A 17,499-nucleotide genomic window follows, 5' to 3' on the forward strand; every position below is an offset into this window, starting at 1 on the left:
ACTTTGGCAGTAATTGATTGCAATCTTATTTCTCCTGCTTCTCCACAATGATCACTTTCTATTTGCTTCGACTTCTGAAGCTGCCACTTGCCAGAAAATCGTTTTGCTTACAGTTGTCACCAAACCAAATGTGTGGGTGATGGGTGGTAGGTGAGGAGCTGCTGAAGAGGGCAATGTCCATGTCCAATGTGCCCCGGAGGGAAGAAAAAGCATCGTTGGCCAAACCAATCGGCCTGGCTTGAATCTGCTTACACATGTAAACATAATTTCTGCATGTTTGTATTTTCATTCATTAGCACATTATAGCCAGACCCATTGTCTTTGAAAATAGTAAAAAAGTGTGAAACAGATCAGATCATTTAAATGGATTTTAAAGGACATTTATTAGCTTTATTGATAAACATAAACCTAGCACTGTATAATATTTTAAAGTAGAGCTCATAAAAAAAATGATTCATATTTGTTGTGCTTCAAGCAGGGTCCAAGTATGCTACAAAATCAAAGATATTAATTGGACAAAACCAAATATGAAAAGCTTTATAACAAAATAGAAGAAGGCATATCCATACCTGGTAAAACCATAGGTGAAGAGAGGCAAAGGCTACAGGCACAGGCTGCCCCACTGACCCACCCTTAAGCACCGCAGCGGAGCGGACAACAGTTCCCCCAGTATGGCCAAGACCTTTCTCAATCGCCCTCCCGATCCACTGCCCAACACCGTGTGACCCACACAGGCCACCTCACTGATATTTACCACCTCATATTAGGTGGGAAACATCAGCAGAATAGTCCCCAAAACATGCAGGTTTTCACCCACTATTTCTGGGTCTGCATTTAGATGAGGTAATAAGGAGAGGAAAAAAGAGTTTAACCGACTCAGACACTGACCTGTTAGACGCGCCCTTTTGGGACTGGCTGGAAGATTGCCCAAAAGACCGGTCCGGCCCAGATTTAGGGTAAAGGTGTCTGTGAGGGTTAGGGAAATGGGTAGAGTTATTTATAATCTTAAGCCAGGGATAGGGTGATGGTCATCGTGTAATTTAGTGGTGTGGTTGTGGTACACAGAGAGCATGGGGTTGATGATGGGATTAGTGTTAGGGTGGCAGTTAGGGGTACCTTAAAGCATGGGCGAGTGATTGTAAGGCATAATATATATGTTTGAGAAATTAATCAATATACAAGTTTTTGCTTTTAAAATAATTGTCAATTACTCAGACTGTATTAAATTATTTAGCATATTTCTTTAACTTTTTGATTTAAACTTTTCGCCTGTATAACTGAAAATTTGACCATTAAGCCTACATGCATGTAGTGAAGTTGTTTGTAGCGCGAGGGGTGTTCCTGTTTTTGAGTTTTGTAGGAGGAAGGGAACTTTAAACCCTCTGAGCGGGAGTTATGTAGTTATGGCATGGTTTATACTTGCAAAAGACTCTGCTGTGGAAGTGGGGTTTGGGTACAACTCTACACCTAAAGCACATCAGCTATGGCAGTGTTACCTTTTACAAGCACTAGATGAGTATTGTGAAATATACATTTTCTGATGAGTATTTCTAACCACTGATTCCTCACCTTAGAATGCTCTTCAGGCGCCAGACTGGATATGGAAACTTTTTCATAGCAGTGCTCCAGCGTGCCGGTAGGTGGCATCGTGTGGTTCCACGCTTAAGTCCACACCACTGTGGCAGTGGTGGAGTGAAGCCGCACATAAACACCATTCCTGCACCCTGACATCTGTTCTTTTCTTTCTGCACCTTCTGACGTGGATCTGGAGCTCTGCTCACAACTTTGTTGGTATTCGGTTGACTTTTCGAATGATTTCGCCATAGTGCTAGGGAACGATGACCTAATTCAAGACAGCAGTTTTTAAGCCACACATGTCGATCATGAATCCATGCAAGGTGTGTCTCTGCTTTCTGGGCTTGGGTCACGATTCAAAGTCGTGCGATAAGTCACAATTCACTCATGCACCTGATGGTGATCTGAGACTACGATGCAAAGTTGTATGTCGCCTAAAATAGGAAGAAGTCATGGCTTCTAAGGTAAGTCCAACTCTGGTTCCAAGTCATAGACTCACACCGCAGTCCTGAGGTTGTTGCTGCATTGCTCCATTTAGCCATGCACGCTCTTTGTGACTGTTGACCCCTGCCAAACAGTTTCCATATCAGTTCAGGCAGTTTCGAGGCCATTCCAGAGAGCTGATGTATAGGCAGAGGCAGCTTCCTTAACCTATGCAGTAGACACACCCCTGTCCTTTTGAGGCCGTGAACATAGATCTGGCAGACAGCGTGCGGGCCATCAGGGCATCAGTTTTCCAATTCCTCTCCTAATGCTACAAAGGCCACCAAACCAATTTAGTTTGTCCTTAGTGACACATGCCTAACTGGTGGAGGGCAACATTTGACATTTCCTGTCCGGCCCAGATTTAGGGTAAAGGTGTCTGTGAGGGTTAGGGAAATGGGTAGAGTTATTTATAATCTTAAGCCAGGGATAGGGTGATGGTCATCGTGTAATTTAGTGTTGTGGTTGTGGTACACAGAGAGCATGGGGTTGATGATGGGATTAGTGTTAGGGTGGCAGTTAGGGGTACCTTAAAGCATGGGCGAGTGATTGTAAGGCATAATATATATGTTTGAGAAATTTAACAAATATACAAGTTTTTGCTTTTAAAATAATTGTCAATTACTCAGACTGTATTAAATTATTTAGCATATTTCTTTAACTTTTTGATTTAAACTTTTCGCCTGTATAACTGAAAATTTGACCATTAAGCCTACATGCATGTAGTGAAGTTGTTTGTAGCGCGAGGGGTGTTCCTGTTTTTGAGTTTTGTAGGAGGAAGGGAACTTTAAACCCTCTGAGCGGGAGTTATGTAGTTATGGCATGGTTTATACTTGCAAAAGACTCTGCTGTGGAAGTGGGGTTTGGGTACAACTCTACACCTAAAGCACATCAGCTATGGCAGTGTTACCTTTTACAAGCACTAGATGAGTATTGTGAAATATACATTTTCTGATGAGTATTTCTAACCACTGATTCCTCACCTTAGAATGCTCTTCAGGCGCCAGACTGGATATGGAAACTTTTTCATAGCAGTGCTCCAGCGTGCCGGTAGGTGGCATCGTGTGGTTCCACGCTTAAGTCCACACCACTGTGGCAGTGGTGGAGTGAAGCCGCACATAAACACCATTCCTGCACCCTGACATCTGTTCTTTTCTTTCTGCACCTTCTGACGTGGATCTGGAGCTCTGCTCACAACTTTGTTGGTATTCGGTTGACTTTTCGAATGATTTCGCCATAGTGCTAGGGAACGATGACCTAATTCAAGACAGCAGTTTTTAAGCCACACATGTCGATCATGAATCCATGCAAGGTGTGTCTCTGCTTTCTGGGCTTGGGTCACGATTCAAAGTCGTGCGATAAGTCACAATTCACTCATGCACCTGATGGTGATCTGAGACTACGATGCAAAGTTGTATGTCGCCTAAAATAGGAAGAAGTCATGGCTTCTAAGGTAAGTCCAACTCTGGTTCCAAGTCATAGACTCACACCGCAGTCCTGAGGTTGTTGCTGCATTGCTCCATTTAGCCATGCACGCTCTTTGTGACTGTTGACCCCTGCCAAACAGTTTCCATATCAGTTCAGGCAGTTTCGAGGCCATTCCAGAGAGCTGATGTATAGGCAGAGGCAGCTTCCTTAACCTATGCAGTAGACACACCCCTGTCCTTTTGAGGCCGTGAACATAGATCTGGCAGACAGCGTGCGGGCCATCAGGGCATCAGTTTTCCAATTCCTCTCCTAATGCTACAAAGGCCACCAAACCAATTTAGTTTGTCCTTAGTGACACATGCCTAACTGGTGGAGGGCAACATTTGACATTTCCTCTCACGTTGGCGACCCATCATGTCCAACAAAATAATCATACATATCATTCAAAATGGACATGCTCTACCATTTCTTTCTTCCCTACCTGCTATTCCTCTCACACAAGAACAGATTCCATTCTGTTCTGAGGTGAGGCTGTTGCTCTCCAGCAGGGCCAGATTGGGAACCAAAACCAGCCCTGGCAAAGTGCTCAGCCGCCCCCCCACCGGGGGGGTTGGGGGTGCCGCAGAGCTCTTTGCCAGGGCCGGTTTTCGGTCGATTTTGTTACAGGGCCGATTTTGCAGCTATGCTGTAAAAACGGCCCGGTAACAAAAACGGCCTCCAGGGGCTCAAAACCGGCCCCCACCCATGCGGCGCACCGGGGGATTGCCCGGTGCCCGCTATGGCCAGTCTGGCCCTGCTCTCCAGTGGTGCCATCAAGAGGGTTCTAGACTTCGAAAGAGGAGGCAGTTGTTACTCTCACTATCTCTTCGTTCTGAAGAAGGACTTTAGCCTCACAAGGATTCTGGACCTTGGGCTTCTGATGGCCCTCCTGCGGAAGGACAAAGTCAAAATACTCATGCTGGACCAGATTCTATCTAGTCTTGACTTGGGTAACTGGATGCTGCCCTTGGACCTGTGGGGCTCGTATTTTCATATACCTGTCCTGCAGTCCCACAGATGTTACCTGTGGTTCAAGGTAGGCCAGGAGCCTTTTCAGTATGCTGTGCTCGCTTTTGACTTCAGAAGGACTCCTTGGGTGTTCACGAAAGTGATAGCTGTGGTTGCTGCCCATCTTTGGAAGTTGGGGATACCAGTATTCCCGTAGCTTGATGACTGGCTGTTGACTTCAGTTTCAGCAGTAACACTCTTTGGGAGATGAGTTTCATATGGAATGAACATGGGACTCCTGGACACCTCCCCACCCGTGCCTTTCCGGCTTGCATTATAGCCCTTGAAACCTCTGCTATACCTTTGACTAGCTAGTGACTGTAGAACATGCCAGTTACCCGTACAGCACAGATTTTCATAATAATCCTGTTTATGTTTAAATGAAGAAGCCATTTTTACGTTGACCTTTTTCTTCTCTCACTCTGTACTTTATCACAGACACTGGGAGGAGTGCTGAGGGAACCACACTCCCTCCGTACATATTACCACCTGCCTAGAAAGGCTGTTTTTTGCCAAAATATTGAACACATACTGAACCGTATGGCAAACATTACCCAGTACTCTTCATTTCACGTGTAGACACCTTGGCCAGCACCCAGCACTGGCTCATGAACAGCTGTCCTTCTAATGCAAGGTTCAAGAATCATTAAATGATGTGTTTGTGCTGAACAGCCCCTGCGCTGCTGCTTGGTGCTCCTCTGTGAAAAGTGTTGCTAGGGAAGTTATTTCCTGACAGACCACTTCTTCAACTACACTCACTTTGCTGCATTGACAGACAGTACTTAAAAATAGACAGTAAATCTCTGGAGGTGTCTACTTCATTTGCCAATTGCAATTATATGCCAGTGTTTATATTGAGTGGTTGGAAAAATGAAGGCTTGCGTCAGCAGCAGAGCAGTGCATTTCTTCCGCGTTGGCGGGAGACTCCGTAGGGGGAGCAGGTGGGAGACGGCTCCCAACCATCAAATGATTCTTATAACTTGGGATGTTGTAACAAATATGCACCAAAAATCTTGTTTTGAGATTCAGGTTTGATATCTAGCAGTACAGAAAGAGGCATTCGGTCTAAACAGAGTCAGCCTGCTGTGGTGAGAATGCTGAAGGCGGTCTCAACTAAAAATGTGTTCTTATGCTGTCCTCGTGTCATGCAATCATTGCGAGTTATATGTTTTAACTTTAGACGCCTCAAACGCAAAAAAACAGGCGGTGGGCTCTGCTTGGGGACAGGACAACTCAGCATGATACAGCCCCTGATGTTACCTTTTATTAACCTTCATGACCAATAGCTCCTCAGTGTAAAGAGTATATCTATTAATGTACCTCTTCCCACCCCGAAGAGTGTTGCTCCCCAAACAAAACACACAGCTCAATAGGGCAACAGACCCACAGGAGACTGAGCATAAATATGAACACACAAAAAATGCCCTGAAGGGAAAACATATTTTATACCAAGTTCTTTGTTTGAAGAAAAGCAGTGTAAAGTATATCTGCTGTCCTTATTACCACATGCCATCACATAGTCAGCTGACTGAGTGTGTGATGCTTGCACCTCTCTAATTGCGGATCTACCGATACGAGGACCATTTCATAAGGCGGTTTACTCACTAAATACCTCATGACTGTGCAATGGCTCGTTGCATATGGTGGTTTACTGACTGATTGCTCCGTGACTCATTTACTATGATATTCTGGATCTATTGACCAGAATCAAATTGATAATTTCATCTTTTTGGATAATTACATTCACTGTGGTAATATCTGACAAGGCTCTACATAATTGTTAATAATTTGACACTTTGTCCTGAGGATGGTCCCTTGCCTTCATCTGGCATTTGGAGACCGAAACGTCGATGTGATGATCACCGCAATAGCTTAATCATAAGGAATTGGAAATGCCTGACTTTAAAGAAATTAATTTTCTTCTAAGGTGGACTTCTATTATTGGGTGATGACCGTGTTACCCAGAATCACTGTTTCGGACTTTTTGTTATGATCTGAAAATTATAACGAGAAAATGTGATTTATTTGCTTTTTTTGAAAACTTTCTGTGTAATTGATGTTTTTCTCCTTCTTTTGCTTAAATTTTCATTTGTAACTAATAAACTGTATTTGATATTTGTACCTGAATAATCACGCTGCATACATTGGTAAATTGTTATTCATTACGTGTGGTAATACGGAGAGCAGATATACTTTATACTGCTTTCCATCAAACAAAGGACTTGGTATAAAATCATTTTTTTCTTCAGGGGATTCCATTGTGTGTTCCTCAAACGAAGAATGCATACACAGGCAGATATCGTCTTCTGTATGATTGTTTGGAAGGTTGTGGCCTGCTTGCTGCTGCTGGACATGAGTTATCAATAGGCCGTCCTTCTATGCATTGCTCTTGAACATCTCAGGCATGTGAGCAAGTCAGCATCTTTGAATAATAATTGGATTAGAGGAGCAGGGGCATAGCTTCGGAAGAAGGGTTGGGGGGTGGGGGTGACACCTCCTAATAAGTGGATTCTGATGCGAGTAGTTGGGTCCAGGGGCCTCTAGTCAGGCTAGCAGTGCTTGTAGTGGGGTTTCCACTACAATTAGCATCCCTCACAGCATTGACACACACATCTATGAAACTTTGCCGAGCTTGCATACACCCGCTCTTCCTCTTCCCTCTCACACAGAACAGGCCAGGAATAAACAAAGGAATGGGTGGCTCTTCTGTAGTGCAGTGAAATCTTTTAAATGTTGCAATATTTGTATGCATTTTTCTCTAAAAATGTACAGTTTATTTTTCTCGAGGTGAAAATGACAACAAGTTTTTGATGTGATGGGAACGAGGAAAGTAGGGTAATTAACAGTGGTTAACTGGCAACGCTTTTCTTCAGAGGAAGATGGACTAGAAGACAAACATGTGCATCCCTCCCTGTATTTATGTTTTATAGGGGAGATGTAGGACCAAGGACATCTTTCTATCACTCACCTTCTTTTCATGTTCTGTCTTTTTCGTAGTCTGATTTCAAATACACACGACATGCAGAATTATGTACTGCACTTAAAGTTTGAAGGCTCCCATTGTACCTAAATATGCTTTCAATAGTGCTCCATATCTCTTCTGAGTTGGATTCATGCTATTTTAATATATATCATATAAAGTAGCCACAACTTTGAGGTCACACACATACAAACACTTAGGGCCTGATTTAGATTTCAGCGGTCGGGTTACTCCGTCACAACGGGGACGGATTTCCCGTCCGCTGAAATCTAAATCCCATAGGATAATATAGAAATTTATATTTAGGTGGACGGTATAGCCATCACCGTTGTGACAGAGTAACCCATCCGCTGAAATCTAAATCGGGCCCTTAGATACATAAGTGCGTTAGCCAGCAAAGCTATCTCATTGCCATTGAAACAAGAGCGATGGTTGGGAAATCTGTTTCATTCCCCCTGAATCAAAATGACTAAACTACGGAGACTAAATCATTGTGAATTCTTTTTCAGTCCCTGCTCTGTTGTGCAAGATTTTCTCCACCCCTAGCATCAGCCATAACTTGTCATACTAATGCAGCATCTTTACGAAATCTAACCTTCTCCATCTTTCCAACAGTCTCTGCTTCGTGCTTAGACCAAGAGATTAGCCAACGTCTGTGTAAAGTGCTTGATTTGTTAAAGTATAAGTGCTGGGACCCAACGTTTTGCTCAGAAACCCACAGCAAGTGCTATTGAATTTCGAAAGTGCCTAATACCAATGTTGCCTAGCTTTGATTCCACCTCATGACTTTTATCGACCACCAGATACTCCTGCGTCTTTTTCTCACTCTTGCTGCTTCTTTTTCACCCCTCCTTTCTCCATTTGTCACTGCTCTTCCATGTTTGTCTTCCTCCTTGCCCTTTTGCATTTTTCTTTCTCCTGAATTGGATCAAAATCTTTTTTGGAAAAATAAGTGCTGGTCACCAAAAGTGAGTGCTGGTGGACCGGCTGCAACCACCGCCTCAAATTAACCACTGTTTATGCCCCTCAGGTGCCTTATAGTCAAGTGCTAGTGCCCATCACAGCAGGATGCTCGATGTCTGATCAGAGTATCACACGCCAGTGGCCTGGTATATTTTATTGGGGACCAGGAGTCAATGGTCTCGGATCTTTGGGAATTGACACTGGATGTGAATTAGTATACCCTTTGCTCCACGATCCCTCCAACAGACGTCCGGCTGGCGCATGTCAAAAGAATGTAGATTTTAAGGGGCGGCTTGCAATCTATATGGGATTTTAAGGCTGGTCTCATTTCCCTCTTTACTAATGGCTTCTCAGTTTACGTGCTTATTATGTGTCCCAGTCCTCACCTAAGAATAAAATTCCACTGTGGCAGGGTTTCCGCTAATTGGAGGATTTGGTAGATCGTCATCATCAGGTGGCTCCGCTGTCCACCCACCCACCAATCCATCCTCTCACCTCTCTCTCTTGTTTGATCACTTTGCTCACTTTCGGTACCTCTCTCTGCCTCTCTTGCTCTCTCTTTTGAATCCCCCTGTGTCTGCTGCAGTAAACCACGGTGAGCTGCGGAAAGCGGGAGAGGTACCACCAACTGCCCTGGGCTTTCAAAACTGGCCTCCAGTGGTTCCAGTCCACTGTGGAAATGACCGATGGAACAAAAGGCCAGTCTGGTCCTGGAACAGTACTGTGCCACCATGCTTCTGGTTGCTCTGAATTCGTACCTAAGCAACAGTCGTGACCGGCATGACTTGTGTGTGTGTTGGGGGGGGGGGGTGGGGGGGGGTGTCACAAAGGGGGAAGGTTTAGTTTAAAATAAAAAACTTACCTTTGCCGGCCCGGTCCAGCATTGTATTCTGCAACAGGAAGCAGGCAGCTTCCCTCTCCTCCCCTAAGCCAATCACAACGCTGCAATGGCAGCGTTGTGATTAGCTGGGACGCCGAACGCACAGGTGTCTATGGGGAAGCCATTTTCTCCATGTAGGCTGCATGCAGCCTACATGGAGAAAATTGAGAGTGCGCAAGACTTGTTTGGTCTGTGCCAGAGGGCCGACCAAACAGTCATGGCCCACAGCATTAGGCTAGCCACTCCTCCCCTGCCCTTGAGCAGGCCCGCCGACCCCCAACCAAACCCTTCTGCTTTCTAGCAGTGCGAGAAGCAGAAACATAAAATGGTATTTATAATACCATTTTATGTTTCTGCTTCTCGCACTCTGAGAAAGCAGTGGGGCGACGCTCCGCCACCCACATGGAGGAGCCGCCCCTTGCTAAGCAAGATGAACACCTTGAACCAACTCCAGGGACTACTAGCAGCCTGCCAATCATTGTATTGAGGACAGTCAGGTCCAGGATGCTTGTTGCATAGCTCCAGATAAGCAGCAGGTCAGATCAATCATTGGAATTTTTCCCAAGCCGAAGTCAAAGGCTACATGAACCCAGGTGTAGTCATTACATGTGTTCCCGTTCCCAGTCGTGTTTGCAGATTTGACTTTCAGAATCCAAATTTAGCTTGAAAGCAGTAAATTGGAACTAGCGCCCCCAAGTGTCTGAGAACAGAGTGACATGGCTTTTGCATTATTTTTCTTTTAATTTATATTTGCAGAGCTTTATCTCTGCTGCTGAAACAAACCGCCCAAAACCGTCTGCAATGAACTGGTCGGAGCAAGAGCTGCTGACAGCAGCATCCGATAACTCAGTTTGTGTTGCCAGAGGTGTGTCCTGCTTCCACACCCTGCAAATACTTAGTTAAAGTTGACTCCTGTAAATCAAATAAAATCATCTCCAGTACTAAAAGAAATTGTTTGTTTGAGTTCTCAATCTGATGATGGGGTCGAACACCTAATTCATACTTCCCAACTATTTTAGAACCACAACCCACTTTTTAGAACGACAGCCTCTTGCAATGCACCTAGCATTAATGGGCATGATGTAGGCGATTTTTAGGTCTCGCCTGACCCAGCGCATGCGCTGGTCTGGCGAGACTTATTGAGAGGGCTTCAAAAAGTGCTACCAGGCCAGCCTAGAGCTACAGTGCATGTGCACGGGCGCGCGCGCCGTGCTTTACCGCGATTACTTTAACTTTCGTGGCCGCTTTGCATAGCCAATAGGTCTCGCTTTTGGGACCTTATAAGTATTTAGTTATGCAACTGTTGCATGGCTAAACACTTATAAGGTCCCAAAGGCGAGACCTATTGCCTATGCCAATGCTTGTTATTTAATGTAACCATAGCATAGGACTGTAGCGCACTGTCATTTACAGACAGCACATTTTCCTTTAAAATGGCCACTAAATTTGCACAGAAATCAGTTTTACTGCTAAAACTATACTGCACGTAAATAATAATGTGTGAAAATCGGGTTTTGGTGACTATTTATAATTTGTGCATCACCAAGTAGTGTCTTGATTTGTTTTGATCTTGCTAAAAACTTTGTTTCCATCACACTTCAGAATTACACAAATATGTCCTTAGCGTTTGCTTTCCTAACTTCTTTGTGTGTACAGCTCATTTACAGGTATTTATACATATTGACATCCTACAGCCTTTGCATTCACACTCCCTGTCCCCTCAGCAAGATTGTCGCATAATTCCCTTTATTTTTCTTTAATTGCAAAGGGGCTGGGTGGCAGATATATATGAAGACTCCATAGAAGGGTAGAGAAGTTGTTGTCCATTGTGGACACCATGGTTAGAGCTCCAGAGAGTATTTGGTGTGCTCATAAATATAGTTGTAAGGCCATCAGTGTCCGTCATGACCCTGCACACAGTGTATAGCTGGAAATGGGCCATCCCTTCCCAGACCTCTGAATATAAAAACCTGATAATTAAATCCCAAACTGTTTTCTTTTGAAATGGGATCTGTGGTATGTGATGCTTGGGAGATTCCTTTAATGGTTATAAGGCTATTGATGTAGCTCGTGAGTGAAAATAAAGTATTACGAATGGGGCCCATGACTGTGGCACTACTAACATCTCATTACATTAAAGTGAGACTTACAAAGCACGCAATGTAATGAAGATGGTCAGGCTCAACTACAGCGCTGAAGATGATGTTGTTACAGAAGTGCCCTTTGTCTATCCATGCTTCATCCTAAGCTGGACAGGAAAGGGGCCGGATCACAAAACCTTTTTTTAATGGTGCTAATATTTCTCCTTGGCGGTAAATAGGACAGGCTTGGCACATACTCCTTTTACCACCGTAATATGAAAGCAGATTAGTAGAGGTGGTAGTGTGTGACAATAATGCATGTGTATATTTGTTGTATTGCATTTTGTTGTGGTGCTATGTTATGTTGTTTTTTGTGCTATTGTGTTTTTGTCCTGTATTATTGCATTGTGTAGGTTTGTGGGCTTTATTTTGACTGTTTTGTTGTGTTTTGCCCTGTTATATTTTTGTGTTATTTTGCTTTGTGTTTTGTTTTGTTTGTTTGCGCCCTGTGATTCCCAGTCTTAAGTTGCACATTCCTTTAAAGTTCCAGTGACAAACCACCATTTATCACTAAAGTGGGAAAATACAGTTGTTTCAGCTCTTCTATGGTTCAACACCAATCAGCCCAAATCTGTGTCCAAGAGCTTATCTTATATTAGCACAGTCAGTGCCATGTACTGCCCTGGGTGTAGGTCTGTGCACACGGTGATTTCAATACCCAAGCTTGTAGTGTCTCTTGAATCTGGTCATGACCAGGGCACAAGTCCTATAAAAACAGAAGTGGGGGGACTAACCTAGTTATGCAGTATGCCAGTGACATCACGGTACACGACATCACGGCACGCAACATCAGAGCGCACAACATATGTAGAAGCTGCAACACAAAGGCGCAAATGAACCGATGCTCAATAAAATTTTAAAAGACACAACAGCGGAATACTGGAAAATTCATGTGTCACATTTACTTCAGACTTTGTAAAGAGTCCTGCGCCGTGTGCTTTAAATTAAACAACTCGGTAGGTGGCTGCCTGAGCGACGGAGTCCTTCGTGCTCATCGCGGCGTCCTCCAAATCGGAATGCCGATTACGTGAAGCCGAGGGACGCTCGCCTACATACTAATGAGGGCGGAAAATAGACATCGAGTACGAACTACACGGTCCTCTACTTTAGATTAATAAAAATAGAGAAAGGACCATTGGAGCACATAACTAAACAGTGGACCGCTCCAGCTTCAAAGCATGCGGGCCTGACATCACAGAGAGAGGCATCCATTGCGATTGTGCCTCACTCTGGTGAAAGTAAAAGGGAAAAAAAGAAAACTTGTGCCACTCCAGGATTGCAAAAAAAAGGCCTGACGCTATCGAGAGAGGACTCCATTGAGGTCGAGCCTCTTGCCCTAATTATTATAAGAAAAATACGGAACTGAACTCTGTAAGAAAAATCATGTGCCCGCATTTCAAACAAGCATTGGCATAGCCAATAGGTCTCGCTTTTGGGACCTTATAAGTATTTAGTTATGCAGCACAATATCCTTGGTGCAACAACATCAACTGTTGCATGGCTAAACACTTATAAGGTCCCATAGGCGAGACCTATTGGCTATGCCAATGCTTATTTTTACTTGAATTGAGCTGTTTTTTTGGGTTAAATAGTGTATTGTATTGTAATTGCATTTATATAGCGCTTACTATCCCTGACGAGGCGTCGAAGCGCCTTTTCGGCTAGTAGCACTCTACTTCAGTACCCATAAAGGATTAGAGTTGAATTAGTTTACTGAAATATGAAAGCAATTTGAGTGGTGAGTAGGTTAGTCAGTTATATGGATTCAGAAGGATAGCAACAACAAATATGTTGATTTTCAGGGTGTCTACTTGTATGGGTGATGCACATACACCGGTAATGTGCATACGAGAATTGATAGGCAGCCTGCAGAGCTGGTGTGAACGATACTGGAGTGTTTTGTGTGTCTTAAGCCACAAGACTACGGTTAAAGCGCCAGCAAATTCTTCTGCAATCAGACCTGCAGCATTTGAGGAGTTATATACTTCTGAACGTGCTGTAATCTCTTGTGTACTCTCACTCACCTGAGCATTTTTTTTAATGAATTTGTAGTCTTTGGTATGCAATAGGTGTGTCCTCGCTTCTGGGATCAGAAAATGGATTTTGTTTATCTAGCCGACACTGCCTAATAAACAAACTATTCTGAAAAGGCACTAAAACTCTCCTCTGTTCATTCCAGCTCATATGCTTTCATTGGACGTTTGGTGCGCATAGTACATGTATGGAAAGCATCAATACAAGATGCAGTGTCACTCAGCACAGCTGATAACAAGAGCAAGCCAAAATATTGAGCAGCATTTCTTTTTGGTTATGCTCACAATGGTTTGTGGTTTTTCGGAAACATTTGTGTTCAGTTTTTCAGAGGTTTCTCTCTTGCAGTTGCATTTTAAACATTTAAATGGCGCTTGATAACCAGAATAGAATCCCCTTTTATTTGCCAAAAATTCGTACAGTCACATAGCAACCTATGCAGGAATAACCTACCTGTCACACAGATTTCATCTGAAACCCTATTTCAGCAGACAAACCTTATCTTTGTGCCAACAGCCTCCTAACGCGGAGAGAGAACGGGAAAACGAGGACCCAATAGGGATGGCCGCAGGCGCGAATCGTCCATTGGGGCGTTGGGGCGTAGCCCCCCCGCCCGCGCCCGCAGCTCCCTCGGTGTCTCTGAACTTAGTTTACTTAAGTTCAGAGACGCCGAGAGGGTGGGGGAGAACTAACTGACAATGCATGTCAGTCAGCATGACGTCGGACCGTGGGCGGTCCGACATCATGTTGACTGACATGCATTGTCACAAGCCAGGGAAAGGCAGCACAAGTGCGCATGAGTGGGCATGGAGATTAATTTTTACTCCGTGCCCAGTCATGCGTACTTGTGATTTTACTGTCTTGCGCATGCCCATTAGGAGCCCCTCGGTCTCCTAATGGGCAGGCGGCGGGCGTAGCGTAAGCTGTGCCGTCAGCCAATCCTGGCGCTGCTGGCAGCGCCAGGATTGGCTGAGAGGGGTTGGCAGGCCCCTCCTCCAGTACCGTTACTAGTGAAGGCTCCCAGGGGATCAGAGGTCTGAGAGCGAGGTGGCGTGGACGGGACCGGCTGTGAGGTAAGTTTTTAATTTTTTAATTAAATATTTCATTTCCCCCCCCCGTGCGCGACCCCAACCCCCCCCCCCCCTCCCCCCCCCCTGCGAGCCGCAACTGCCCCTTATTTGTAAAGTCTATTGGGACATCTTGAGATCATGGTCTTTTTGTGAGAGGGTTTGGTTCCCATGTCGCATGTCGGGTTTATTCAGGTTTGCTTCAGAATTCTCAGTGCCTGGGTCGGGATTCTGTGTTTTGTATTTGTTATCTTTACAAACAAGTGCTGTGAAAACAATTTGCTCTCTTGTAGTTCTGTTCCACATCAGTCTCATTGTTTTGAGATATGCACTCCTATTTCACTCCGGTACAGACACCCACTCGAATCACCGTCCCAACAACCCTAGACCAGCCACTGGGGGGGAAAACTCAAGCATACTGTCCCCACAGTACAGGCCTACTTTCACGTATGATAGTGCGATATGAGCATACAGGGCATTTTCTAATAATATGTGGAAGTGCAGTTCAGGAAATAGGCTCATCTCATATCACTATTCATATTCAGTGTAATGACAATTGAAATGTGTGGGTAAAAACGATGGAATGCTTTAGCAGTGAAAGGACTGCTCAATAGTATGCCACTAACATATTTAAAAAATAATATCAGAAAAAGAGACATAAAATTAATTTAATTTATTGAGAATGAGACTTTCTGATGGCATATCTGATAACTTATGCTCTTAAAACTGCAAACCCCTAACGGAGAAAATGGAATGCAAGTATTTTTCTAAATTGTCATTTTCATATACATGTGCAGATGTAAAAATAACTATATAGCAGGCAAATGTCTCACTTTTTAATATCTGTATGATCTGTTGAAAAAGAAACGCATGAATCCATGCCTGGTTTTCGATTACCTTCCCTGATGTACTCATGTCCGTTCCTGGGCCCGAGCGATCATGAGTCACGGATTCTTGTAATCTGGTTTCTTTTAGTGTACAGCTCTGACTTTTAAGGGGTATATACATTTGCAGTCTGATGTGAATAAACAATTAACTTTGAAGAACAACAGTACAATACCGCGGTACATAAGATGTGTATAGATTGAATAAGCAGCAATTGGGAAAACGGATGGGGTGAGGTGTGGTTAGTAAATGGATGAGACATGCACATCATCTCAACCTCTGTGTGGTGATAAAACAAATTGACAATGTGTCTAGTACTGGTGGAACTGGCAGGATTTATACATTACATTGCTTTCTCAAATTTGCTTTATAATGCACCATTTGCCCACTCTTTTTTCAAAATTTTCTTGGAGGGGGAACCCTCCCCCCGAGCCTCTTTAGGCCCTACCACTTTCAAATGTCACCAGCCGCCACTGGATGGCCGCTATTACGAGTGCCAAACGGAACAGAGTTGACCCTGCCAAACCTGCCAGCTAATATATGTGGGTGGTACTTGTTTGGTGCCAGTGCCACTGACGGTACAAAGCAAAGGCTAATTCAATCTCCGCAGGAGTCTACTTTGTGAGAAGCATAATTTTCTAAACAAATATCCTGGCTTTCAACATAAGACCTCTGGGAAGGCAGCAGCACTGTCTCTAATTTAGAGTGAGCACAAAAGTACAACAAGCATTTTCAATGCAATCCCGGCGCTCATGCTTTAGCTGTAAACATCTTAAGCTAAAGCGCGGGTGTCCAGTGATTGCTTAAATTGTACAGAAATAGAAAAAAACTTGTTTTCCCATTTCTTTACTTTTAAAGCAATCGAGGCACCTGCGCTTTTACTTGAAATGTTTACAGCTAAAGCACGAGTGCCGCAATTGAAAGCAAAGTAAATAAAGGGAAAAAATGGTGGATGAATGGTTTTTTATCTTAAGAAAAAGCGTGTGCCGCAAATGGTTGAAAAGTAAAGAAATTGAAAAAAAAAGTTTTCTCTATTTCTTTACTTTTAAAGCAATCTTGGCACCGCGCTTTAGCTTAAAATGTTTACAGCTAAAGCACGAGTGCCGTGATTGCATTGCAAATGGGGGGTGACGACACTGAAGGTGGGTGGCGGTGGGGGGGACAACACAGTCATGCATGGAGCAGTGAGAACTGACACAAGCATGAATTAAACAAGTGGGAGGGGTGGGGGGAGTGCACACGCGCGCTAAGCAGCAGCTGTTTGCTCTTTTTCAAAACACACACTCGTGCTTGTGGCGCGCCGCTGCACACTCCCGTATGCTGTATCACACCACAAGCACGAGTATGTGCTTGGAAAAAGAGCTGTACGACGGCTAAAGGTCTCCTATGCACCGCAAGCGCGCTGCGTAGGCGAGACCTGAAACGGGGTGGGTAGCAACACTCAACCTGAAACAAGCATTGGCATAGCCAATAAGTCTCGCCTTTGGGGCCTTATAAGTATTTAGTTATGCAGCACAATACCGTTCGTGCAACAACATCAAGTGTTGCATGGCTAAACATTTATAAGGTCCCAAAGGCGAGACCTATTGGCTTGTTTGATATGTCCCGGAAGCAGTTAGGCTATAACAGAAATTGTGTTTTCTAGCCTTTGTATAGAATACATGCACTATTCAAACTAATAGGTGCACATTATGTCCTAAAATAGCACATCTTGACTGTGTATGTTTCTTAATCTTTTTATATTGCATGTTCCGGTTCAAGTGTAAAAGAAAATGCCTCTCATTTTTACCATGTAAACATCTTTTGTTTAATTGTACAAAAAAGTTAAATTAAAAAGTGCCGAAGAACTGTTTGCATCTTAGAAACTGCTGGACGCGTCTGGTAGAAACACTGGCGTAGCTAGGGGGGGGCGGTGGGGGCGGTCCGCCCCAGGCGGCACTATTTTGGGGGCGGTGGACACATGTGCGGCAGCAGTTTCTGAGCAGCCAGTCCGTCACTGCATAATCTGTTCACAGCGAT

General features: G+C 44.1%; 1 protein-coding gene across 1 annotated transcript in view; it reads left to right on the plus strand.

The window, feature by feature from the left end:
- LOC146868563 (dual specificity testis-specific protein kinase 1-like) overlaps positions 1–17,499 on the plus strand; it is a 339,083-nt gene that overhangs the window by 244,257 nt on the left and 77,327 nt on the right. The window lies entirely within an intron of this gene.

Source organism: Triturus cristatus, chromosome 1_2, assembly GCF_964204655.1.
Source record: "Triturus cristatus chromosome 1_2, aTriCri1.1, whole genome shotgun sequence".
Lineage (NCBI taxonomy): Eukaryota > Metazoa > Chordata > Amphibia > Caudata > Salamandridae > Triturus > Triturus cristatus.